Below are 9,279 nucleotides of genomic sequence, written 5' to 3' on the forward strand. Positions count from 1 at the left end.
TCATGAGGAGAACAAAAGACTGAGAAAGTCTGAATCTACTCCATGGAATCAACCATATGTAATTTACACAATTTAAAAAAATCATGCTTTTTTAAACGCAGACATTAGAAAAAAATGTAAGAATAAAAGTAAAGTTCTGTATTTCTCCCTCTACCTACCCCACTCTTTCTCTAACCCCACTGGTAGGATTATGAAGATGACCATTTTAGTATTTTGCATGCATTTTGCAGATTTTCTTTAAATATAAAAGCATAATTTCATATTATCAATGTAAAGGAGTACATATTTTTTAAAACTTTCCTATCATCACACGTACATCTGATTTTTTCAATAGCTGCTTAAAATTCCATTGTATGGTCTTACCCGTACTTCTTCAACAAAAGTCCTTGACTTCTGTACAATTATGTTGCTGTAAGTTAGGCTTTTGTGTTTTAAAAATAGTGCGGACATAGTCCTTGTAAACTTATCTTGACATACTTTTATGAGAATATCTATGTGACGTATTCCTGGGTATGAAACTGTTGAGGTTCAGAGTGTGTATATTTAAATATCTATTCTTATTGGATGATGCTCGTATCGAGGTATTGCTGACTTCATTTATTAGTGACATATGTGGATACTCATTACTCTCTGTTTACATCTTGAGAAAGGGAAACAACTTTCTATGTGAGAACAACATGGAACAAGCTCACTTTGCATATGAATTACCTTACATGTAAGGAGTGCTTTCGCCAATGCCCTATGAAAAATGGCTACTGCTATTTTTTTTCTAATAGTCTTTATTTTTTAGAGCAGTTTTAAGTTCACAGCAAAATTGAGCAGAAGGTACAAAAGTTTCCCACATACCCCTGGCCCCACACAAGCATAACCTCCTTTGTTATCAACATTCCCTAACAGACTGAGGCACCTTTTTTTTTTTTTACAGCCATAAAATGGATGAACCTGCACTGACACATCATTATCACGCAGAGTTCACAGTTTATATAAGGGTGTACTCTTGGTGGGGTACATTCTAATGGTTTTGATACATGTGTAATGGCATGTGCCCACCATGATAGTATCAGACTGTGTATCTGCACTACCCTAAACAGCCTCTGTGCTCTGGCTATGCATCTCTCCCTCCCCCGACCCCCAGCAGCCACTGACCTTTTTGCTGTCTCCATAGTTTTGTCGTTTTCATACAATATATAGCCCATTTTAGCCAGGCCCCTTTCACTTGTCAATATACGTTTACATTTCCTCTGTGTCTTTTCATGGCCTGATAGCTTATTCCTTTTAAGTGCTGAATGATATTCCATTGTCTGGACATACCACAGTTTATCTATTTACCTACTGAAGGACATCTTGGTTGTTTCCAAATTTGGTCAACTAGGTATAAAGCTTCTATAAATATCTGTGTGCAGGTTTTTTGTGTGAGCATGAGTTTTCCACTCTCTGGATTGCTGCTAACATTTTATTAACTTGGGCATGGCCTCCCTTGTGAGGTCTGGCAGCGCCCTGGTGCTGGCTGCCCTGAGAACTCTTGAGTGTTTTGTAATCAGCCCTGGGATTTTGCTCCTGTCAGTGGTAACTGCAGCTTCCTAAGAGGAGTCCGTGATGAAATTGTTGTGCAGGGGTGTACATGGTAGCATACTATATCTTTTGGAATACTGTAAGTTTATTCAAGGAGAGGAGAGGGTGAAGAGGGTTACAAGTGAGACCCATTGTTCCTGATACTTTGCTTTTGGAAACTCCTTCCCTTATAACTACAGAGAAATCAGAATTAGAATTCAGATCTGGATTACCATGTTTGTTTATGTTTTATTTTTTCTTAAAAATGATTCTTTGTGATTCTAAACACAGTTTATTTGCATATCTAAAACTATTTTCTTTGTTATTAATTTACTGTTAGAATTAATCAGATTTTATATAAATTTTAATAGTTGAAGACATTATTTCAGATATTAATAGTTTATTAAGCTTAATAGTTTAATAGTGTATTAAGGTTAACTATGTGACAAGGACCTCATTTTGTACACCATCCCATTTATTTTTAAAAGCCATCTTATAGAATAAGAAAACTGAGAATTTGCAAGAGAGATAAGGAAAATTACAGAGCTGACACATGGCTGGGCTAAGGTTCAAAGTAAGGTTCCTCTTCCTTCAATGCTCACACTTTTTCACAATACTGACCAATTTTTATTGAATTCATCCTTGGGGATATTGTGGAGGATAATGCATTTGTACTCTGGTGAAGAGAGAGACAGATAATTGCTGTAATTCTCTAGAAATCACAGGAGCCTAGCCTAAGTCCATTCTGTCTCCATCAAATAAGCATATTCCTTACAGTACTTGCCATACATATCATGTACTTTAGGACATATCATGTACTTTAGCACTAAATTACAGACTGTTGTACTGCTTGCTGTTTTCCTTTCCATGGGTTTATATCATCTCTTTTGAAATTTGTAATAAAGTCTGTATCCAGTAAATCTCCCTCCCCCCATCCACTCCCTTTTGAAGCAGTTTTAAGATGACAGCCAGTCAGTGAATATTCTCTGGGTGTGTGCTAAGTACAAGGCACTGTTTTTAGACTCTGGGGATAGAGCAGCAATCAAAACAGCCTGTGCCTTCCGAAAATGTACGTTCCACTGGAAAGAAAACAAAGAAACAAGCATGCTCTAAATAAACAATTTCAGATAATGATATGTGTCACACAAAAAAGTAAACTACTAGTTAATATAATAGAAAATAGTTTGGAATATGAAGGACCTGATATTTCCCTGGGGAAGATAGGGCTGGAATCTCTGAGAAGGTGGCATTGGAGCTGAGACTTGACCCTTCAGAACAGGATGCCAGGTTGGAGGACCTGGGAGAAGTGAGCTGTGCTCAGAAGGAACAAGAAGTGCAAGGAACTTGACATGGGTACCAGCTGGGTGTGTTTAAGGACAGATGAAAGTCTGATGTAGCTGGGTGGCTGGGGGCAAGTACACATGGCAAAGAGAATGGTGGAGTGAGGTAGCCACAAGTCATGTGGACCTGAGTCTGAACTTCATTCAAATCAGAACAGGATACCAGCACAATATTTTACATGGGGGAGTGGTGTGATGTGTTTTATTCTACCTATTAGAGCCAGTACACCAGTTCTGGGAGGATGGAGAGCAGCAGAACAAGTTCAGAAGTGACACCAGTTAAGAAGTCATTGCTGTGGCTCAAGAAAGAAATGATAGGTCTTGGACAAGCATGCAACAGTCAAGAAATTAAAAGTAATCACATTGGGATAGAGACAGTGGGAAAGACTGATGGATGATTTGTGAGGTGTGAGGGAAAACGGTGATAGGATCACTCCTCAAGACTGCGCACTGTTGGAAGATCCTCGTAGAGCGGTGTCCTTTGCTGAGATGTGTAAGTGCTGAGCAAGAGCTGACTTTTCAGGGTCGGGGTAGGTTGGGGAGATGAAAGACTTCGCTTGAGTACTGTGAAGTCTGAGTCACCTATGAGCCTGGGAGAGGTCGGGCGGGACCTGCAAGTATATTTGCTCCAGGGTTAGACATATGAATGTGGGAGGTACTGAGCCTATCAATGGTAGTTACAGCCATGGCTTTAATGAGGCCACTTAGGGAAAGATCTTCCTCTGGTTGATGAAGAGAAAGGGACACACGACAGAGCCCTGGAGCCTCTAGCAATTAGAAACAAGAAGGGAAGAGGCAGGAAGCAAATCGAGAGAGACAGTGAAGGAGGAAGGAAATGACAAGAGAGTGGTGTCAGGGAAGCAATGAATGGAAGCAGGAGCAACAAGGGGAAGTGAAATCTCGGTCATTTTTTTTGGTTTGCTTGCTTTTGGTTTGTTTGATTTGTGAGATGTATTAAGGCATGCTTGCATGCCCAAATAAATAACCTAGTAGAAAAAGAAAACTCATGAGAGAAGGGCTAACTTAGGAAGGGAAGAGTGGGCAGGAGGGTTGAGATAAGCCATCAATGTGGCTAGGCTGGCCCTTCCTGCTAGAGTGAACACTTGTCTTGGCTCTCTGCACTGGAGAGAAGGTAGTCTATGCGCTCAGATGCAGATGCACAGGGAGGTGGCTTTGTGGTCGGGTAGATGAGGTAGTTCTAGTCTGTTTCTGTTATGTCCTAAAAATATGAGGAAGTCATCAGCTAAGTGTGGGGGTGAGGAAGAAATATTGGAGATGTGAAGAGAGAAGATTGCATGAACTCATCTTAGAGAGTGGGAGAGTGAATTTTCCTAGGGAAGCATCAGTGGGTGTTTTTAAAAATCTGAACAATAGATTTGAGTCTCAATGTATTCCTCTTTCCAGTTGCATGATGTTGGAAAAAGCAGCTTAAATACTTAAAACTTCATTTTCCATCAGTACAATCCTTGTGGGTTTTTGCATAACATCTATGAGATGTTGGTTACCTTCATATACACTCTCCAATTTATTCTGTAAAATTGGGAGAATGACACCTACTAGAAGAGAGATTATTTGGAAGAACTAAATATCTATATGAAAAGGCTTTGCAAACTGCAAAAAACAAGGCACCTAAAATATTTTCCTGCCATTATTCTTATTCACAAATCCTGGCTCAAACTATTTAGTGCTTGATTGATTTTTAGAATTCTTTCTAGTTTGATTCCTATATCTGAAGTTTGGAAATTGAGCTTGTGTTTCTCTACAAGAAAACAAGATGTTTAACACAGAAAACGTTTTGGTTTTTTTTTTCTTTTAAAGTGTTCTTAACATTCCTCGGATTCTGGCATTTTCTTGAAATAAAATTAGGTACGTGTTTTGAAATGTCAAGTTTTCAAATAGACTCCTACAAACCCGCTGTGAAGTTGTTCCCTTTGCTTTGCTACCTTCTGCATACACACCTTCAGTTTTGCTCCAGGTGTCCCAGCTCCAGCCTCACATTCCTGTGCCAGGAATCACAATGACCCATGCATGCATTTCCACATCGCCTTTCTTGCAAGAAGTTTAAAGCACTTGGCAAGCATTATTGCTGGAGTAATAATAGTTCCTCGGGTTAGTGGAGCTCCAGCTTTCCCTGGAGCTTACAATCTGCATGCATATTACCTGATTTAGTGTCCCATCACCATCTTGGAGCAAACATTAGTATTAGACTTGCAGACAGGAAAACCGAGGTCTTGAAAGTTTACAGGCCCAGCTATATCATTTGCTTTTTATGTCCTTCTTCCTAACTTTCCAGCTTCTAGCAGTCTTTTGAGGCCCATTGCAGCCTCTCTGCACCGTGAAACCTTTCCTGTTAACCGCAGTAATAATTGATTCTGCTCCTAAACTACTTACATCATTGTGCTCACAGCAGCCCCATACACTCTGGTACTGCAGTCCAGTGGGAGGTAATGTGGTACTGTAGCTAGGAAAGAAGACACATCAGAACAAAACTTGAGCTACAAGTAAACTCCACCATATGCTAGCTGTTATTTAAAATCTCTGAACCTCTATTTCCTTACTAGCAAAAATTGCAAGGCTATTATGAAGGAGAAGGCTGATTTATGCAAAGTGCCTTACTAGCAGAGTTCCTACCATGATTGGCACTCAATGAATCATAACTCGTGGGTGACAATAAAAGTGTATTTTATCATTTACTAATTGTTTCACATGAATATGCTTTTCACTCTTTAATAATAATAAAGTCCTGCAGGAAACAACCAATATCATATTATGAAATGGAATTCTTAGGTTTTACTTCTCTTCATACAATTTTAATCAATGCAGCCAAGTTACACATTTTTCTCTAAATAATTATTTGGTTTTGAGGTGGAGTTTTTTATATTTCATTCATCTTTAAATGTATTGTCATCTCTCTTATTTCTCTTATTATTGCCCCATTAATCCATGGTTTAATATCTGCATGTTATTGAGTTTGCAGATGTATAATTTTTAAATGTGTATTATTATATTATATATTTTAATTGGATTAGATTGTAGTCAAACCTGTATGTCTGTGTGTGGTTAACTCCTTGAAATTTAAAGAGGTCTCTCTTGTGACATAATGCAAGTTAGATTTTTATAAATACTCCAAGTGTGCTGCAGAAGTATGAGTATCCTTGGCTATGTCCAGTTCACATGGTCACATTGCACAAAATGTTTCCTATGCATAAAACATATCACTTTGCCTTTCTTCTCTTTCCCATATGGAAATATATATACATTTATATGTTATTGTAGTAGGAAAGCTGGAATTTCACCTGAGTTTCTTTAGAGAGGTTTTTAAAAAAAGGTCCTATGTAGGATAGAGCATAGAGAAAGGAAGTATATTTTGGACATAAAGAAAGGGGAAGATGCTTATCAAGTAACTGTTGTGTACATGGTTCTTTAGATATGTTCCATCTTAATTCCCATTCGGAAAAGGCACATTATCTTCATTTTAAAGATAAGGAAACTGAGACTTAGAAAAAGTAAGTTAGATTTCTGAAGCCACAAATCTATTTAATTAGAACACTGAAATTTCAATCCAAGTTCATCAGAGTGCAAAATCGGTATCCTTCCTCTGAGGAAGTAGAAAAGTAACTAAGTAGGCAAATGTTAGATAAACTGTGGATTTCTTGTTCCTCAGCTTTGTTCTTCCTCTGCTATTTGATTCCCCCAGACTTCTATCCCACAAAGTAGCGAGATACTATTCATGCCCTTAAGAAGTTTGCAATCCAGGTTTCCTATAAATGAGGTGCTCACCTTGTTTGAAACTCAGAATCACAGACTCTACATTGTAAGTAACCTTGGCAATACTTTAATCTAGTTCTCACCCTTGGCCGGCATCCCCTCTCCAGTAACATACCTGCAGAGGCTTGAAAAGTCTCTTCCATAGTTGAACAGCATTTCTGCCAAGAAGGGCCAGGGATGATCTCAGAGGCAGGTGCCAAGCCCTTTCTTTTGTGATCACCACGCTGTGCCTATCTTTCCCATCCACAATTCCACCCCTGACAAGTGAGTGCAGACAGGTTGAACAATCCAGAAGAAGACAGAGATGCCATATGGACTCAGAGGTGAGACAGGAGCCTCACTGGCTTGTGTGTTCCCACAGCAGCAGCCGGCACTTAGCGAGTGATTACAAGTCACTTTGCAAATGGCAGGCACCCAACCCTTGAGTAAGAGGTCCTCTACCACACCTTAGTTTTTGTCATAAAAGACATTTCATTTGAACATGAATTAAAGGTATGAATTTGGTTTGTATGTGGATGAGGAAAGTTTAACATGAAAACCAGGAAAAAAAAAAAAAAAGACATTGGTGGATAAAGATGATGGTTGTGTTTGTTTTTACGGCAGGCATTAATGGGAGAGAAAACGTATCATTATTATGAACATAATCTAATAGTGAATATGTGCCTATAATTCATTGTGCCATCCACCCTGCTAAGAATTTTGCATGCATCATTTCTCTTTACCCCACTTCAGTCTTATGAGATACACATGGCCTATTATCTCTGGCACCCATGACCAAACTAAGTCTCCTTTTCCTCCCACTTGTCACAATTGTGCAATATAAGAATTTAAGTAGTTTAATCTGCAATTAATAACTACCTCCCCCATAAGACTATATTCTCTGGGGGCAGAATCCATGTCTTCCTTTTTTATAACTGCATCTTCAGTGCCTTGCACAATGCTTGCTGCATGAGTAGACACAGATACATATTTTTTGGATAAATGGATCTGCTTTTACAGATGTTGAAGTAGTAAGTAAGTAGCAGAATCTGTATATAATTCCAGACTTGCCTGAGCCTCTTAAGTGCTGCAATAAATAAATGTGCACTTCCTTTTTGGACAAGAATAATCATATATATTCCTAGAGGCAAGCAAAGTGTCCCATCCCCAAGAAGTGCCCTCTGAGGACTTTATCCCTGGAGACAGTCACATTGTCCTACCAACCTCCACTTCCTTTTTTATCATGTTCTGAGATAATACATTCATTCTTTTTTTGTTTGTCTGTTTTCTGCCTTTTGGCTATGGATTCCTTCAGAGTACATCATTCAGTTTGTATCTCCATAATGTTGAGCACATAGATGTTTGTTGAATGAGTTAATGAGTGAGTGAGAAAGTGAACTGCCCAGGCTCAGTGCACCAAGAGATGTACAGTCAGTTAACCTTGTTCATAGAGCTGCATTTCCTGTGGAGTGATGGAGGGAACTTCACTGTCCTTCTCTTTCACATGGTCTCCTGGAACCAAATGCCTGCCTTTGTATGATAGCTGCTCAGAATTACCTAAGGCAGAAGAAACAATGTTATTTAAATGTCTTTTCCATTGTGTGAAGGTCATTGGCCAGTAGAAAGATACTATTCATGCCCTTAAGAAGTTTGCAATCCAGGTTTCCTATAAATGAGGTGCTCACCTTGTTTGAAACTCAGGATCACAGACTCTATATTATAAGTAAACTTGGCAATAGTTTAATCCAGTTCTCACCCTTGGCTGGAATCCCCTCTCCTGTAACATACCTGCAGAGGATTGAAAATATTCAAGGACAGTGATGTTGCTACCTCATCAAGCAGTCCCTTCCATAGTTGAACAGCATTTCTGCCAAGAAATGTTTTAGTTGTTCTGAGCTAAATCTTTCTTACAATAACTTCATCCAATTTGCTGTAGTTTACAACTCTACAAAAGAAGTTGCAGCCTTCTTCAATAACTGTCTGATGGTAATTCTGACCTTCCCTTTCACCTTTTCCCCCACACACTTTGACAGTCTATTTCCATATAGCATGCCTCAGCGCCTTCAGTGTTCCTCTTGTGATTATTTCAAATCTCTCCCAAGTTTTGCTCACTTTTCTGATCATGCTCTGTATGTTCTCCCCAAAAACGTGCCACTCCCCTGCGATGGAGTGGATGTTCGCGTCCCCCCAAAATTTATATGTTGAAACCCTAATCCCAATGTGATGGTATTTAGAGGTGGAACCTTTGGAAGGGAGGTCATTAAGTCATAAGAGTGGAGCCCTAATCATGGGATTAATGCTCTTATAATCAGAGGCCAGAGGGCTAACTTGCTATTTTCTTACCATGTGAGGATAAAGCAAGAAGATGGTTATCTCTAAATGGTGAAGAGGACCCTTACCAAGAACCCCACCATATACTGGCACCCTGATCTCAGATTGCCAATGTCCAAAACTATGGGAAATAAATGTGTGTTGTTATGTTTAAGCAACCTAATTTATGGCATTTGGTTATAGCAATCAGAGGTAAGACCCCCTGCCTCCCACCAAATCCTAGTTGTGGCCTGATAAAGACGAGTACAGAGCCTGACTAAAATGTCATCTTTTCTGCTGGGGATAGCAAAGTCATGCTTAAGCGATTTTG

General features: G+C 39.2%; 1 long non-coding RNA gene across 2 annotated transcripts in view; it reads right to left on the minus strand.

The window, feature by feature from the left end:
* LOC108527218 (uncharacterized) overlaps positions 1 to 8,189 on the minus strand; it is a 10,913-nt gene extending 2,724 nt beyond the window's left edge. Inside the window, exons 1-3 of one of the 2 annotated variants that reach the window (XR_001884745.1) lie at positions 8,079 to 8,189; positions 5,283 to 5,352; positions 2,540 to 2,630 (exon numbers count right to left, since the gene is read on the minus strand). This is a non-coding gene — a long non-coding RNA (uncharacterized LOC108527218). Of the gene's footprint in view, positions 1 to 2,539; positions 2,631 to 5,282; positions 5,353 to 8,078 lie in introns of those variants that run through there. The other variant, XR_001884744.1, reaches the window with a different exon arrangement.
* Positions 8,190 to 9,279: the final 1,090 nt, after the last annotated feature.

The sequence above is a fragment of the Rhinopithecus bieti genome, unplaced genomic scaffold (assembly GCF_001698545.2).
Source record: "Rhinopithecus bieti isolate Rb0 unplaced genomic scaffold, ASM169854v2 scaffold_2453, whole genome shotgun sequence".
Lineage (NCBI taxonomy): Eukaryota > Metazoa > Chordata > Mammalia > Primates > Cercopithecidae > Rhinopithecus > Rhinopithecus bieti.